The sequence below is a fragment of the Chiloscyllium plagiosum genome, chromosome 25 (genome assembly GCF_004010195.1).
Source record: "Chiloscyllium plagiosum isolate BGI_BamShark_2017 chromosome 25, ASM401019v2, whole genome shotgun sequence".
Taxonomy (NCBI): domain Eukaryota; kingdom Metazoa; phylum Chordata; class Chondrichthyes; order Orectolobiformes; family Hemiscylliidae; genus Chiloscyllium; species Chiloscyllium plagiosum.
The window spans coordinates 5,155,814-5,173,587 of NC_057734.1; the positions used below are offsets into that span (position 1 = coordinate 5,155,814).

Below are 17,774 nucleotides of genomic sequence, written 5' to 3' on the forward strand. Positions count from 1 at the left end.
AGCTGCAGGAGTATTATCATTAATCTACAAGTGTAAATTACCCCCAACTTAGAGTCTTAGAGATGTACAGCACGGAAACAGATCCTTCAGTCCAATTTATTCATGCCCATCAGATATCCCAAACCTTAATCTAATCCCATTTACCAGCACCTGGCTCATATCCCTCCAAACCATTCCTATTCAAAAATCCATCCAGATGTCTTTTAAATATTGCAATTGTACCAGCCTCCACCACATCCTCTGGCAGCTCATTCCATACACGTACCACCCTCTGCGTGAAAAAGTTGCCCCTCAGGTCTCTTTTATATCTTTCCCCTCTCACCCTAAACCTATGCCCTCTAGTTCTAGACCCCCCAACCCAGAGAAAAGATTTTGTCTATTTATCCTACCCATACCCATCAATTTTGTAAACCTCTATAAGGTCACCCCTCAACCTCTGACACTCCAGGGAAAACAGCCCCAGCCTGTTCAGCCTCTCCCTATAGCTCAAATCCTTCCAAGCTCTTGGGACTTATCTCGACAGTGGAGTGCAACTGTACCAAAACAGCATGTGCACTTTGTGGAGAAATTGATGGATATTCTTGAGCACTGTAGCAGACTTCATAGACACCCGAACTAAAAGTGGAAAACATTCTTTGAAATTGAGATTGGAAGTATATTTTAAAAAGTGAATAAGTCAGTGTCTCTTCAAAGGCAGGAATGGTACAATCTGGATGTAGGAGGAGGAAAAATAATATTATCAGAACCTACAACACAACCTGTTGCGATTACAACATTTCTGGAACGCAAAGCAGCCTCATTTCAGCATTTTTAAATGGATAGCAAGTTGTTTCAGTGCTTAAATATTACAAATTCTTAAAATCAAGACAGTGTAAAGTAGCGGATTCACTCAGCAGTAAACTTGCTTGCCCGTATCATTAAAACTTAACATGAGTAAACATGTTATATGCTTCTCCAAATGAAGTACCAAAATAGGCTGTAGAAAGCATTTATAACAATGTTGCCTTTATCACCATCCAATCACTTATTCAACAAAATCTCTGAGAAAAAGATCCATCTTCAATTGACAAAGCCAGCCCTCTTTTAGCCTTAGCAGAAATAAATCTTGAATCAACTCCACTCCTCTTGTAGACTGAATCCAGAGGGAACATGCACCTCGAACGCTCGGATGATCAAAATTCACTTCAAAATACCCATCCAGCCACCAAAGATCCACATTTCTAACTCCACTGTACACCTCTTAGTCATGTTTTTGACACCCCGAGAGTTTTGACTGTTTTCCATTCATTCAAACACTCCAACTTATTCACATCACTCAAATCAGAATTTTAATTCCATTTGCTATCCACAAGCCAACACAAATTCTTAAAACTTAGCCTTATGCAATAATTAATAAATGAGACTAACTCTCTTTCCCTCTGCAGCATTTTTCATCTCTCCATTTCAGTTCATATTGCGGCGATGCCTTCACTCCTCTAAACCACATTATAAAATGATTTGGATAAATCTTTGAGCCTGACCACAACTCACTTTTCCCTCAATCCTTATTTTTACTTTGTTGACCCGTTTTCAACAACCATTGCTAACCCTTCTCCCACTGAAAGTCCATTTCTAGTTACCTGACTGTGAAGCATGTTAAGTCTTAGCACAGTAAAAAAAAGGTTTACGATTGTGGTTCTTCAGTTTACCCTGCTGTGAATCACAGCATAAAAAGGTGGTCATGCATTTCAGCCAGTGGCTCAGTTTGCTAAATCACTTGGGCTTTCTGCAAACTAAATACTCCCAAATTAAATAGAGATATTTCACCAGAGTAAAAGTTAAGTCATGAATCTCCAAAACACATTTTCAAAAGGGCATTTGTAATGGAAATTAGTTGTTATGAGTTGGTCACACAGTCAATCTGGTTAAATGCTCATGGACTGCCAGCTAGCAAAACACATAGCACCAAATGTTTGGAATTGTTGAGATCAGAATTAATTCCAAATAGAAAACTTCCATGATCAACTTCGAAGTTACAAACATCCACCCCATCAGTAAAATTAGGCAGCATCGATCATTTAACGAATAGACAATTCTTGAGAAGTTTCCATGGATTCTGGTTTACTGCAACGACAATATTGAGAAAAAACACTCGCTTGCCTTCACAGAATATTGCACAGCAATAGCTCAATAAATCAGATGCCTGAACTGCTGGAAATTGCCATCTCCCAAATATTGAAATTGAATGTGTCACAAGTTACTTAAATTTCAGATAAGTAACACCACAGAACTATAATATAAGAAAAAAAATTGCCCTCTACAACAAGTCCTCTTTTTCCTACCAAAGGCATAACTTCACATTTCCCCACATAATATTCCATCTGCCAAGTACTTACCTCGTTGATTTACTTTCTGCATCAATCTGCTGACGATATCATCCTCATTACTTGTCTTCCCACCTATTTTAATGCCATGCACAAACTTGGCTATCTTACATTGACTTTGCTTCTCTTAGTCAATAACATATTGCAAATAACTGTAGCCCTAGCACTGATCCCCATGGATCTCACTAATGATAGCTGGCCATCGTGAAAATGCCCTCCTGCTTATCCCAATTCCGACTTCTATTGGTTAGTCAATTGTCAATCTCTGCTAACATACCACCTCCAACCCCATAAAATATCCTAACGATGGTAACCCAGTCAAGCAACTTCTAAAAGTCCATTGCTTCCCCTTTATAAACGCTGCCTTGAATTGATTAATTTGGTTATAACTGATATAGAATCTATATCTTCATCAAAACCTCACCCATGAGTCTGGAGCTGGCTCACCAACGACACCTGCACTACCACATCTCCCTAGCCACCGTCTGCACCAGACCCACCATGTAGGAGTCACCACTTCACTGCTGGACCCATCTCACTGACACAGTCAGAGTCCCATGACTAAGCCACACCTGCCCCGCAATCAGGAGTTCTCCAGCTCCACTGCCTTCGTAATGATGCCAGAAGTGCCTGTTCCAGGCATACCACACCACGATCGCTGCAGCTGCTGCTTTGCCAACTCCATTACTCCCTGCTCCGGCCTACTGCAAACACAAGTCCCTGGCTCCACTGACAGGCCAGGCCAGTGCTGCACCAAGACTCCCACTCCGGTTACTCTCCTGAGATGTGTGTTACCTCCTCAAAAAAAAATTCTATTAAATTGTCAGATTATTTCCCCCTCATGAAGCAATGTTGACTCTGTCTGATCATATTCTGCATATCTAAATGGTGTTATTACATCCTTTATAACTGACTCAAATATTTTCCACTAACAATTTAGCAGTTACAACACGTGGGCGGCACGGTGGCACAGTGGTTAGCACTGCTACTTCACAGCGCCAGAGACCCGGGTTCAATTCCCGCCTCAGGCGACTGACTGTGTGGAGTTGGCGCGTTCTCCCAGTGTCTGCGTGGGTTTCCTCCGGTTTCCTCCCACAGTGCAAAGATGTGCAGGTTAGGTGAATTGGCCATGCTAAATTGCCCGTAGTGTTAGGTAAGGGGTAAATGTAGGGGTATGGGTGGGTTACGCTTTGGTGGGTTGGTGTGGACTTGTTGGGCCGAAGGGCCTGTTTACACACTGTAATGTGATCAGATGGGCCAATGGGCAGGGAAGTGGCAGATGGTGTTTAATTTAGATAAATTTTTGGAAAACAAATCTTAACAGGACTTGTACACTGAATAGTAAGGTCCTAGGGACTGCTACTGAACAAAGAGACCGTGCAGTGCAGGTTCATCGCTCCTTGGAAGTAGAGTCACAGGTAGATAGGATAGCGAAGGAAGCTTTTGGTATGCTTTCCTTTATTGGTCAGAGTATTGAGTACGGGAGTTGCCAGGTCATGTTGCAGCTGTACAGGACGTTGGTTAGGCCACTTTTGGAGTATTGTGCGCAATTCTGGTCTCCTGAAGGATGTTGTGAAACTTGAAAGGGTTCAGAAAAGACTTACAAGGATGTTGCCAGGGTTGGAGGATTTGAGCTGTATGGAGAGGTTGAATAGGTTGCAGCTGTTTTCCCTGGAGGGTCGGAAGTTGAGGGGTGACCTTAGAGGTTTATAAAATCATGAGGGGCGGAGATCCAAGATGGCGGTGACTCAGCAAGTCTGAGTCCATAGTGCTCCTCCCAAGACCTAGGCAAAGTGTGCCACCTGCCTCCACCACACTCAACAAATCACTTAAAATAGTTTTACTTCATGTAATTAGTGGCTTAATACTAAATTTAAACAGTTCAGTGTCCTGTAAAATGACGCAGAGGCGTCCACAGCCGCCCCGGGGGACTTACCTACGAGCCTCGCTGAAATAATCTCTAAACTCGATGAGAAAATCGATGCTTTCATTGAAGAGTCCCCAAGTCGATGGAATTCACTCTCGGCCATGCTACAAAAGCACGGCCGAGAAATTGAAGAAATCGAGCGCCGAGTCGGAGGGGCGGAGCTAAAGACCACGACCTCCGAGGCCTTTGCAGAATCAGCCGTGGATCGGGTCCGGACTCTCGAATAGCGAGTCCGGACCTTAGAGAATCACATTGACGACCTCGAAAACGTAGGTTTTTCCAAACAGGTAGAAGGAGGCCAGCTTATAGCATTCCTTGAACAGTGGCTTCCACAGCTTTTAAATCTGGAGGCTGGATCAGGCCAGGCAAGGGTGGAATGGGCCTACTGGGTTGCAGCGCACAGGCCCGGCTCGAACCAGCGCCCCCGCCCGGTCTTGTTCCGACTGCAGAGATAGGAGAGGCAGATGCTTTCGGAAGCTTCCAGAAGTCTTGGGAAAGATCCCCAAGCCATGACTTATAATCTTGGATACTTTATATTATTTCAGGACTTTTCCCCAGCACTGGTCCGAAAGAGGAAGGCATTTGATGAAGCGAAGAAGCGTTTAAGGAACTTAAACATTCAATACTCCTTGCGCTACCCAGCTATACTACGCTTCAGCCATGAAGGGTCAGCGTATGTCTTCAGATCACCAGAGAAGGCCAAGGAACTTTTGGATTCTCTTAGATAAACTATAAGAGTTAATTGATGTTGTTTTGCCCTACCCCCACCCCAGTTTACCCCCCTTTTTTTCCTTTCATTATCTTACTGTTTAATATTATCGCCAGGGGGTGGGAAGAAGGGTTTATTTATTCATCTGTTATTTTATATTACTACGTTTAATTATTATTTGCTGAGACTGTAATTTTATAGTCATATATGGTATTAATATTACCAAATATATCCAAGTGTTGGTGTGGGGAGGCGGGGGATAGGGTACTCACTGTTAGTTCTAGTTCAGCAGTATACTTGAATGTTCTTTATTCTGTCGTGGGGTGCCTGGGTCAAGGGTGGGGCACTGGTTGGGAGAGGTTATGATGGGCTTTTTGGAAAAGAAGTGATGCCCCTTGAGAGTAAGGGGGAAGATCTCCGTTTAAATAAGTTTTATATTTTTATATTTAGCAATAGTTTTTTATTATATTGATCTGAATGTATTAAAGAGCTTTTATTTTTGTGAATTTTATATGCTCTATGCTCGGGATGTTTTGGATAGGGTTTCTTCTCCTGGGGGGTCTCGGATTTGCCCGGTGATTATGTATGACCGGTCGATTAAATGGTGCACCTGCAATGTCACATGGACAAAAGGAGGAGAACATTATCCAACCTCAAAGAAAGGATCGATATAGCTCTCCTATAGGAGACACATTTATTGGATAAAGAACACCTGAAATTACAACAGGGAAGAGATTATTTTCCATTCTCTCTTTCTGTGCAAGGAAAAACATTTTGGTAAACTGAATGGCTGAGGGCCCTCATGGACTTTCGAGTTGGTACAGAATAATTATGGAATATACTCCCCCTGACTTCTTTACAAATATGGTGCACCAGGAGAAAAAACAAATTACTCCATAAAATATGGCAGCCCTTCTTGAATTACACAAATACAGATATCTCAGTCATTTTACAAGGGCCTTTATTTAATTCAGGGGGTGAACCTGGCTGGTGTGGGGCCCCTTGGAAGAGGAATCCCGCATGAATGCGGATTTTGTTGTGATCTGATGTTAACACATTCCGAGCATGTATATCACTGCTCAATTTATGTGTTATCCGTTGGGTTTTTTTCTCTTGAATAATGTAAGAATTTTAATCTCACACTCCACTTAGTTGTAAGTTAGATGAGTAGTTAGTGGAGAAGCTGAAGATGTGTTGCTGGAAAAGCGCAGCAGGTCAGGCAGCATCCAAGGAAAGGAGAATCGACATTTCGGGCATAAGCCCTTCTTCAGGAAACGTCAATTCTCCAGCAACACATTTTCAGCTCTGATCTCCAGCATCTGCAGCCCTCACCTTCTCCTCCGAGTAGTTAGTGGAGTTTTGTTTTTTTTCTCTTGGTATTTCTTTTTTCTTGTTTGATAGATTTTGGTTATCATTTATTTAAGATTTAACTGTATATCAATGCTTACACTTAGGGTTTTTTAAAGTTTTCTTTTGTAAACATGTTAAATTTTCAATAAAAATATCTATATAAAAAAAATCATGAGGGGCATGGATAGGATAAACAGAAAGTCTTTTCTCTGGGGTTCGGGAGTTCAAAACTAGAGGGCATAGGTTTAGGGTGAGAAGGGAAAGATATAAAAGAGACCTAAGGAGCAACTTTTTCAGGCAGAGGGTGGAGTGTGTATGGAACGAGCTGCCGGAGGAAGTGGTAGAGGCTGGTACAATTGTAACATTTAAGAAGGCATCTGGATGGGTGTCTGAATAGGAAGGGTTTGGAGGGATATTGACCAGGTGCTGGTAGGTGGGACTAGATTGGGTTGGGATATCTGGTCGGCATTGATGCGTTGGACCCAAGGGTCTGCAGTATATCTCTATGACTACATGAACTGCTTTATGCCCATATTACTTATATGCCTTGCTTCCTAATATTAAAATGCCTTTTACTTGCCTTATTTCTCTAGTCACCCTGATTAGGCAATAGACATGGGAGCAACAATTAGACCATTAAGCCCAATGAGACTGCTCTGCCATTCAATCATGGCTGATGAATGATTCTCAACTTACCTCAAAGATGAAACAGCACTTTAAGAACAGTAACACTGGACTCTCAACATGTGAGCTATAACTCAAAAAGCAAAGAATTTCATTCAATTAAAGCCCTTGATGCAAAGTAAAACTGAGTGAACTTGATCCTAAATGGCCACAGGAGGAATTTACTCAGCAAATATGTGCAGCAATAACTCAAGCATTTGGACACTGCTCAGAAGGAAAGTCTACACAGTTTAATATGGGATCAATTTTCTATTCTTAAAATTGCCCAATTTTTCATTGTTTCGTGGGACATGGGCATCACCACCAAAGCAAAAATTAATGTCTATCCTATATTGCCTTTGAACGGAGTAGCTTCTTGGCTATTGTAGAGAATAATTAAGAACCGTCCATCTTACTGTGGATTTACAGTTACACATATGCCAGATCGGGAAAGGCTGGCAGATTTTTTTGATTAATGAAAAAAGTAGATTTCCAGAAATATTCATGCTAATAGTCATTGTTACAGAGTCTAGCTTGATGCTTCAGATTTATTCAGGAAATTTATATTCCATCAGCTGTCGCGGTCCGAACTGTACTGGGATAAAGTGTGCGTTAAACTGAGCTGCAGTGACATCACCACTTTGTCACCCTCTTCCTCAATGCTGTTGGATCTTCTAGATCCAAAGAAAACTGCACCTGACAGTGTTGGCGATCTTGATAAAACACAGAAGGACTGGTTTCAATCCTCCATGTTTAATACTGGCAGGTTTGCCAATTGTTAGACTGATAGCTGAGGTACTAATGAGGCAAGGGCTTGGCTATTTCAACTTTGAGTAATGTCATGCTCGAATCTTGTCTAGAATGCTCCATCTCATCAATTACACAGTTTGAACAGGCAGCTGTGGAGAGTGTGGTCACATAGATGAACAGCTGCAAATAACCAAACAGCAACATCATTCCAGCACTTGGACACAATTATTTGCAGCTTAACGTCAGCTCCAGTAATGCAGAGCCAATACTGCAACAATAAATTGAATTCCTATAGTGCCTTTTTCAAAGTCAAGCACACAAACATTTCAGAGGAGCATTATCAAACATTATTTGGCCCCAAGCCACACAAGGTCAAATGAGACAATGTGGGTTGAATTGAAGAATAGAAAAGCATTATTAACCCTGCTGGCCAGAAAGACTCCAAAACAGTGTAAAGGGAGAATGACGAATAAATATATAGGCATATTAATGTTCTGCGTAACACCAACAAAATCAGGGATTTAAATTACACCAATAACATGATTCTATTTTGTGAATTATTGCTTGGACAATAGAATTTAAAAGTACAGACACTTTGTTGGTCATTAAGTTTACATCTTGAGTACTGCATACAGTTCTGGTCTCCTTACTTAAGGAAAGGCATTATCACATTAGAAACAGAGGTTCTCTTGATTGATTAATGGGGTGAAGGGTTATCTTATAAAGAAACATTGGCAAGGTTGCTCTATACTTACTAGAAGGGAAAAAGCAGGGTGAATGCAGAAGGAGGTTCTCTCTTAGGAGAGTAAGGATAAAGTCTATTTATCTATTTATGAAGACAAGGAGGAGATTTTTCATTCAGAAGATGACAAATCTGAAATTCACTTCCTCAGAGAGCAGTGGAGGCCAGGTCATTAATTAATTATATTTAAGACTGGGTCATGGTGCATTTTTAAGGCAAAAGGTAGATGGATTATTGACTGAAAAGGAAGCCAAATGTTATCAGATTTGGGCAGGAAATGAGAATGGGAGGTCACAAATCAGATTTGCCCAGACCTATTAAATGGTGAACAGGCTCCAGAACCAAATGGCCTGTTTTAATTCTGAATCCATATGTTCTTAAGTACGTGTTAATTGAAGTAGATAGCTTATGCGGGCCTATACACAATTGTTCAGAAGCACCAATTTCCCTTTGTCCTATGTTTAATGACCAGAGGTTTTAAATTTAAATGAATTTAAAAGTACAAGATGACATGCCAGGAACTGGCCAATGGGTTTAGGTTGAACATCTTTATTTCAGCCAGCATACATTCAACTATGATTCTAAAAAGGTAGTACAATTCCAGTTTTCTTTGCATGAATTATCCCAAAATCTAATATTAAAGTGGTAATTTAAGAAACCTGGCAGCTCCACTAACAGCATTGTAAAAAGAACAAAGAGGTGTGGGCCTCACTCACTGGCCTAGCATTTATTGCCCATCCCTAGTTGCCCTAGAGGTGGTGGTGGTGAGCTGTACTACTTGTACCGATGCAGTCAAATTATTGTGATGACACCCACAATGGGATAAAAAAAGCTCTAGGATTTTAACCCAGTGACGTTGAATAATCAGCAATGTATTTCCAAAGCAGGATGGCAAATGTCTCTTGTCTCTATTCCAATGAATCTGTCCTTGATCACGAATTTGGAAAATAGTGAACGTCTATAGTGCACCTTGTAAATGTACACACTACTACTGCTACTGCTACTGTACAATGGTGGTGGGGAGAGTGCGTGTTCATGTATGCAGTGTGAATTAAGCTGGCTGCTTTGTCCTGGATGGTGTCAAGTGTTCCTGGAGCTGCATTCATCCAGGTTAAATTGGTGGAGTATTCCATCACACTTCTGATTTGTGCCTTGGAGATGATGGACAGACTTTAGGGAGTTGTAAGGCAAGTTAATTGTTGCATTATTCCTAGTCACTGATCTGCTCTTGCAGCCACAGTATTTATATGACTGGTTCAAATGAGTTTTAGTCAATGGTAACTCCATCAATGTTGATTCAGCAATGGGGAGAAAGTGAGGTCTGCAGATGCTGGAGATCAAAGTTGAAACTTTATTGCTGGAACAGCACAGCAGGTCAGGCAGCATCCAGGGAACAGGAGATTCGACGTTTCGGGCACAGGCCCTTCTTCAGGAAACTGAAGAAGGGCCTGTGCCCAAAACGTCGAATCTCCTGTTCCCTGGATGCTGCCTGACCTGCTGTGCTGATTCAGCAATGGTAATGCCACTGAATCGCAAGGGATGACAGTTGGAGATTTGCTCTCACTGGATATGGTTATTGCCTAGCACTTGCGTAGCACAAATGTTATTTGCCCCTTGTCAGTCCAAATCTGAATATTTTCCAGGTCTTGCTGTGCTTAGACATGGGCTTCTTTTGCATCTGAAGCTGAAGTTGGGAATGGTGCTGAACATTTTGCTCATGATTACCACTTTTGACCTTATGGTGGTATGAATGTCACTGATGAAGGAGCTGAAGATGTTTGGCCAGAGGACACTATCCTGGGAAACCCCTGCAGAGATATCTTGGAACTAAAGATGACTGCTCTTCATCAACTTCTCTTCAGTCAGAGAGTGGTGGCAGAGTGGACTCGATGGCCGAATGGCCTTACTTCCACTCATGTGCCTTATGTTCTTAACTACAAGCATCATTCTTTGCACCACATATGACTCAAACTAGCAGGAGGCCCCACCTAACTCCAATGACCTAGATTTGCTAGGATTCCTTGATATCACTGTTAAATGTTACTGTAATGTCAAGGGCAGTGACTCTCAACAGTAAAAATCACAGCATAAAAGTACCACGAGTAGGTGCTAGAGTAGGCTATTCAGCTCTTAGAGCCTGTTTTGCCGGTCTCTCTCTTTTGTCTTGATTGCTCAAGTACCAGAAAGAGGTTGGTCTTTGGCTCAAATATCCTCCACTTGGTGTCCTTCAGCTTCGTGTAGTGGAGAATTTTAACATGCATAACTCTCCAAGCGAAGAAAGTTTTCCTTGATCAAGTCCCAAATAGCCAACCCTCTATTCTAATACCATGACCACTATTTCAAGATTTCCTTGGTCCAGGAAGTACCTTTCCAGCATCTAAGCTATCAAACTGCTTTAAAAAATGTGACATTTCAATATAATCACCTCCCAAACCTTTAGAAGTATGGAATGCAGGACTAGTCTATGGTTTCCTTTTTTAAAAAGGATAAATTGACTAGTCTCCCATGTACTTCCTGAAGCCAAGTATATCCTTCCTCTGTTAAAGGGTTCAAACCTGAGATGTGGTCTCAATTAAAAAAAGACAACACACAAGACATCTTTACTTTTGTACGCCAATTTCTTTTGCTAATAAAGAAGCTGTATTAAATTTTTAATAAAAAAGTGAGTCATCTCACCTTTATCAAAATTATATTCCATTTATACCTGCCACACACAGTTCAAGCCCAATATTTACTGTGACAGGAAGTATGATCTAGGTATATTGGGTATTCTGTCAACAGACCTGTTAATATATATGCTTAAAGTGCAAAGAATTATTGTTCTTGTTAGAAACTGACCATTGTTATCCTTTTTCTAAACATAGCACACAATATGGGATTCACATTTATTAACGTGGAAACAACTGTCTACTCAATACTCAATCTCCAATTAAAGATGGCAAACACACAATGTCAATTCTGAAACAATTGCTCAAAGAAATAATAACGTATTGTGGTGGGAAATTTTCATGAGCAAACTCTTAGTTTGTTTTAAATAGCTTCTATACAATTGGCAAATAATCAAGGAGTGGTAGAAAACAGACTGCAACACTGATCCTCTCACACCAGCCGGCCACATGAAGCTAAAAACCTTTCTACTATGCCGAGCCCAAGAGAGTACCTGTAACTTCAAAACTTTTAAAATTCCTTCAAATCAATTCCTAGGAGATTCCCGATAGCTTGAGAAGTTTGGCATTTGCCTGGACCTGGATTCCTGAAGAAGGACTTATGCCCGAAACGTTGATTCTCCTTCTCCTTTGATGCTGCCAGGCCTGCTGCGCTTTTCCAGCAACACATTTTTGGGCTCTGATACCCAGCATCTGCAGTCCTCACTTTCTCCCATTTGCCTGGACCACCTATTCATTTCCATGCTTTATACCAATGGTAAACCCAAGTCAGAATTAGCTGAAATGATAGAACTGGGTGTAAAAACTGCCCACCACCACTACAAGTAAGACGACCCAAATTACCTGTCCGCTTGGCATCTAACAAGCACTCCTTAAAAGTATATTAACTAGGTGTGTGGTTAAAACAACACACTGCTGTGTTGCCTGTTTTTTAAACCTGTCAAAAACTCACATGAAGTGTGTTCACCTGCACGTAGTATACCAAGGTGCACCCATTATATCATATTTTAGCCAGAAGCTGTTTCAGAACAAGAGAACTGGTGGGAAAAAATACTTCTTTACAAAAACCTATGAAAAGCACTGAAACACTGCAATTTGAACTGCATCTACAAGGAAAACGCATTTACAAGTCAAAAATTAAAATTACTTGCTTAGAATCTTGTTTAATCAACTTAAACTTTTATCTGAAAAAGGAAACTGCTGAATCTCTACAAATTTGTATAAAGATGCCATGACCTGTAGTCTCGAAAAGTCATGACACATACTGGCTGCACTGTCATGAATTATTGCATAACTAATAGGGGAGGCAATGGCTTATTAGTATTGTCACAAGACTATTAATCCAGAAAATCAGCTAACGCACTGGTGACCCAGGCTGAAATCACGCCACGGTAGATGGTGGAATTTGAATCAATGGAACATTGGGGCGGCACGGTGGCACAGTGGTTAGCACTGCTGCCTCACAGCGCCTGAGACCCGGGTTCAATTCCCGCCTCAGACGACTGACTGTGTGGAGTTTGCACGTTCTCCCCGTGTCTGCGTGGGTTTCCTCCGGGTGCTCCGGTTTCCTCCCACAGTCCAAAGATGTGCAGGTCAGGTGAATTGGCCATGCTAAGTTGCCCATAGTGTTAGGTAAGGGGTAAATGTAGGGGTATGGGTGGGTTGCGCTTCGGCGGGTCGGTGTGGACTTGTTGGGCTGAAGGGCCTGTTTCCACACTGTAATCTAATCTAAAAAAAAAACAGACCTGGAATCAACTGATGACCATGAAACCAATGCTGACTGTCAGAAAAACACATCTGGCTCACAGGCATCCTTTCAAGGAAGGAAATCTGCCTTATCCACCTCGACTGGCTCACATGTGACTCCAGATCCACAGCAATGTGGTTGACTTTCAACTGCTCTCTGAAATGGTCCAGCAAATCAACAGGTGCATTATCACTATGGAGTCTCAAAAAAAAAAATAAAACTGGAGGGTCCACTTAGCATCAAGCTCGGCACCAGAAAAGACAATGGCAGAAACAGCTGTTGACACACCAAAGTCCCCTTACTTACATCTAGAGTCTGGTGACAAAATTGGGAGAGCTGTCACACAAACTAGTCAAGCAGCAGCTTGACATAGGTTATACTCATTCATACCTTACAGACAATGTCCCAGCCACCACCATCAACATCCCTGGATATGTCCTGACCCAAAGGCAGGACACATGTAACAGAGGTGGCAGCACAGTGGTAGATCGTCAAGAGAGTTGCCTCAAGAGTTCTCAAAATTGACTCTGGACCCTAAGTCATCTCATGGCATCGAGTTAAACATGGGCAACAAACTCTTCTGCTAATTCTACAGAGCACTTATGTTGAACTGTAAAGATGAACTTTATTTCTCTGTCTTTATATTCTATGTTTTGGTTTACTTTTCTATGTTTTAAGATGGCACCAGAGAGTGGCAGCACCATACAAGACTTTTCATTATTTTGTAACGATTCACTTGACAATGAATAAACCAAATGAAATAAATAAATCAAAACCATGTACCGTCCTCTCTCAACTGGTGAAGTGATACTACTTCACCTTGAGTGACACTTAGAGAGTGGAAAGGGTGCACAATGGGGCGGGGGATTTCCATGTCCACGTAAAGATTAGCTTGACACTATTGTTTAAGCTAATCAGGTATCAAGGACTTAACTGCCAGACTGGGCCTGTGACTGGTGGTCGGGTACTAGGATGGAAAAATCATACTTGACCACATCCTTATCAATCTGCCAGCTGCAGATACAACTATCCAAGATCAGCTTGATAACAGTGAGCACCACACAGCCCTTGTGGAGACAAAGTCCTGTTTTCCCTTTGAGAATGCCCACCATTGTTATACCTGGCAATATCACAGCTTTAAATAGGTTGGACTTTGAATGGATCTAGAAACTCAAGACTGGGCATCCATGAGATACTGTTGTCTATCAACAGCAGCAGAATTGCACTCCAGTACAATCTTAAAAACACACGGCCCAGCATATCTCCCACTCAGCCACGACCATTAAGCTAGGGGATCGGCGCTGGTTCAAAGGAGAGTGCAAGAGAGTATGCCAGGAAGGGCACCAGACATGACTAAAAATGAAGCATCAAGCTGGTGAAGCTACCAAACAGGACTACCTGCATGTCAACCAGCATAAGCAGCAAAGTGATAGACAGGGATAAGCAATCCCACCATCAACAGATCAGATGTAAGATCTGCAGTTCTGTCACATCCATTCTTGAAAACTGGCGGACAATTAAACAACTGACTGCTATAGGTGGATTCCAAATACACTCAATTATGAAAGTGACCAATACATCAGAACAAAAAAAATAAGGCTAACACATTTGCAGTAATCTTCAGCCAGAAATGCTGATTGGATGAGCTCGCTCGGTTTCATACAGTAGTCATGATTTGGAGATGCCGGTGATGGCATCCTGCAGTGGTGGCCAGCATCACAGGTGCCTCCCTTCAACCAATTCGATTCACTCCACATGAGAATCAAAATAAATACTGTTGGCACTGGATACTGCAAAGGCTATGAGCCCTAAAAACATTGCAGCAATGTTCCAAAGACTTGCACTCCAGAACTTGCTGCTCTGAGTCAAGGTCTTCTAGTACACTCACAACACTAGCTTCTACCCAACAATGTGGAGAACTGTCCAGGTTATGTCCTGGACATAAAAAGCAGGATAAATGCAACATGGCCAACTACTGTTCCATCAGTCAATTCTTGATCAGCAAAATGGTGGAAGGTATCATCAATTGTGCTATCAACAGTTCAGAGGTCACCAGACCCAAAACATTAACTCTGATTTCCCTGCACAGATGCTGCCAGACCTGCTAAGTTTTTCCAGCAAGTTCTGTTTTTGTTTAATAGCAGCATCCGCAGTTCTTTCTGTTTTTGTTTGGGATTATAACTTGCTGGGTTTCTCAAGATACTGGTGCATGAAGATATCTTCCAGATGGGTCCAATGAATATTCATTTCATTCATATATATATTAAAAAAAATCAATTCTCTGAACTTTTAGTAAATTGATCATGATAGATAATCAGGGAGCAAACAACCCTCCGTCCTGTAGATGCAGAAGCCAAAACCTTTCTGACCGTATCGCAATTCAAAAGCCAACTTAAACTTGGGTTCCTCTTTCTTAGGCCAGTTTTCTATGAAGTCCAGTTAACATTTAACATCTGCAAAATATATGAACATTATGCATTTTCAGAATCAAAGCATTTAGGAGCACTTTTCACTAGAATCAACCTGCACTCAAATTCCAGGTGTGACCTCAAACAAGTAACAGTTTGTTTGCTCTCTTTTAAAAGACAGACAAGCCATTGCCCACAGTCCAAAAGGTCACCTTCAGCTCTCAGCTCAAACCCAAAACAAAGAGTTCAAACAAAGACCAAAAGCATTCTTCATATTTTTTTCATTTTCCTTAGTCCTTGCCCATACTTCGAACTTATGGATTTCACTTCAGGAAAAAAAATACTGTCCTGCAAAATTGAGAAGAAATCGAGCACAATTTAAGGTAACTGCCCTCAAAAATCAGAAAAAAAAACTTATACCCACCCTGTGTACAGTGCTCTGAAGAAGAAACCCGTTAGATGCTAGACATTAGATCCACAACTGGCTTAGACGTTTTCTGGAAATCTCTTGTGCTAGAAAAGATAAAATAAATCACATTTCAGACCTTGACATCTTAACATTGAGACAACAACTCAAAAGTAGAACAAACATGTCTTTTAAATAGTAGCTGAACACAGCAATTATGCCACAGCAAGTATGAACTTGGAAACAAAATTTGTAGCTGACTATTTTGATACATTATTAAAAAGTGAAGCCTATTTAAACGCTGTATTTAAAGCTACACAAACAGACATTACACCGTTTTTCCCCCAGGGTCCACATTTGGACTTACAGTTCTTCGGCAGCAATTGAATTGGGAGGGGCAACAGCGAGGACCAGAGGCCCGACAGGAAGGTAAATTTAAAATATATAAACTTACCCAGTGTATAGGCTGACCGCATGCTGAGCAGGAGTGGAGATGGGATTGCTAGGTAAATGAGGCTTTATATTCGAGCAGTTGCTTTACCCGAAATTACCAATTACCCGATGTCTTCCACCCACCCTCCTCAACCAAAAAAAGGTTCATGCGCCAGATTGGTAATTGGACTAGTTTTTACTTTAAAATTTTCAGTAGTCTCATTGGGAATTTAGAATGTTGGGATGAGGGGTTAGGGTAGTTAAATGGTCCACGTGCAGAATAGGAGAGTTATGGGTCACCACTAGCGCCCCTGCTGACTGCATCTGCAGAAAGTGCACCCAACTCCAGTTCCTTGAAAACTGGAGTTGGTACTGGACGAACCGGATCGTTCGGGAGGTAGACGGGGTAATTGAGTGGAGTTACAGGGAGATGGTCACACCTCAGGTACAAGGAGGTAAATGGGGTACTGTCAGGGGATGGAAAGGGAACCAGTAGGCAGTGCACGGATCCCTGTGGCCATTTCCCCCCAACAGTTATACTGTTTGGATACTGTTTTGGTGTTGTGGTGGGGGGAGGACTTACCAAGTTAAGTAATGGGGCACAGGTCTCTGGCATAGAGTCTGTCCCTGTTGCTCATAAGGGAAGGGGGAAAGAGGAGCAGAGCATTAGTCATTGGGGATTCCATAGTTAGGGCGACAGATTGGAGGTTCTGTGGGAACGAGAGAGACTCACTGTTGGTATGTTGCCTTCAAAGTGCCAAGGTTAATGATGTCTTGGATTGGGTTTTCGGGATCCTTGGAGGGGGAGGGGGAAAAGCCCCAAGTCCTGGTCCACATAGGCACCAACGACATAGGTAGGAAGAGAGATGGGAATTTAAGGCAGAAATTCAGAGAGCTAGGACAGAGTTATCATCTCTGGTTTGTTGCCCGTGCCAAGTGCTGGAAAGGCAAGGAATAGGAAGAGAGGGGAGTTGAACATGTGGCTATAGGGATGGTGAAGGAGGGAGGGTTTTGGATTCCTGGATATTGGAGCTCTTTCTGGGGTAGGCGGGACCTTCACGAACAGGATGGTCTTCACCTGGACCAGAGGGGTACCAATATCCTGTGGGGATATTTGCCTGCGCTCTTCAGGTGGATTTCAACTAATTCAGCAGTGGGGTGGGAACTGAAATTGTAGTTTTGGTATACATGAGGTTGAGAGTAGTGTGGCCAGAAATAAGGTTTCAAGGTCGCAAGATGGCACTGGCAAGCAAGAAGCTGTTTTGAGGTGTATCTACTTCAACGTCAGGAGTATCCAGAATAATGTGAGTGAACTTGCAGCATGGGTTGATACCTGGGATTTCGATGTTGTGGCCATTTTGGAGACATGGATCGAGCTGGGACAGGAATGGTTGTTGCAAGTTCCAGTAAATGTTGCAGCAAGGACAGAGAAGATGGTGGGTTTTTTTTTGGGGGGGGGTCATTATTAGCGAAGGAAGTATTACGTTTGCAGAAAGGACGTTTGAGGACATGTCTACTGAGGTAGTATGGGCGGAATTCCCTGGTTGTTCTCTGTCTGGCTTGCCCTATGATTTCCTAGAATTCCTAGAGGCATGGCATTCATCCACAAAC

The 17,774-nt window shown here is 42.0% G+C and overlaps 1 protein-coding gene across 11 annotated transcripts in view; it reads right to left on the bottom strand.

Moving 5' to 3' along the window:
• arvcfb (ARVCF delta catenin family member b) overlaps positions 1 to 17,774 on the bottom strand; it is a 315,865-nt gene that overhangs the window by 198,592 nt on the left and 99,499 nt on the right. For 8 of the 11 annotated variants that reach the window (XM_043715403.1, XM_043715405.1, XM_043715404.1 and 5 more), the window contains one exon: positions 15,750 to 15,838. The exons of the other annotated variants lie outside the window; for them this stretch is intronic. The gene's annotated coding sequence lies outside the window, so the exon portion shown is untranslated. The remainder of the gene's footprint in view (positions 1 to 15,749; positions 15,839 to 17,774) is intronic. 11 annotated transcript variants of the gene reach the window in all.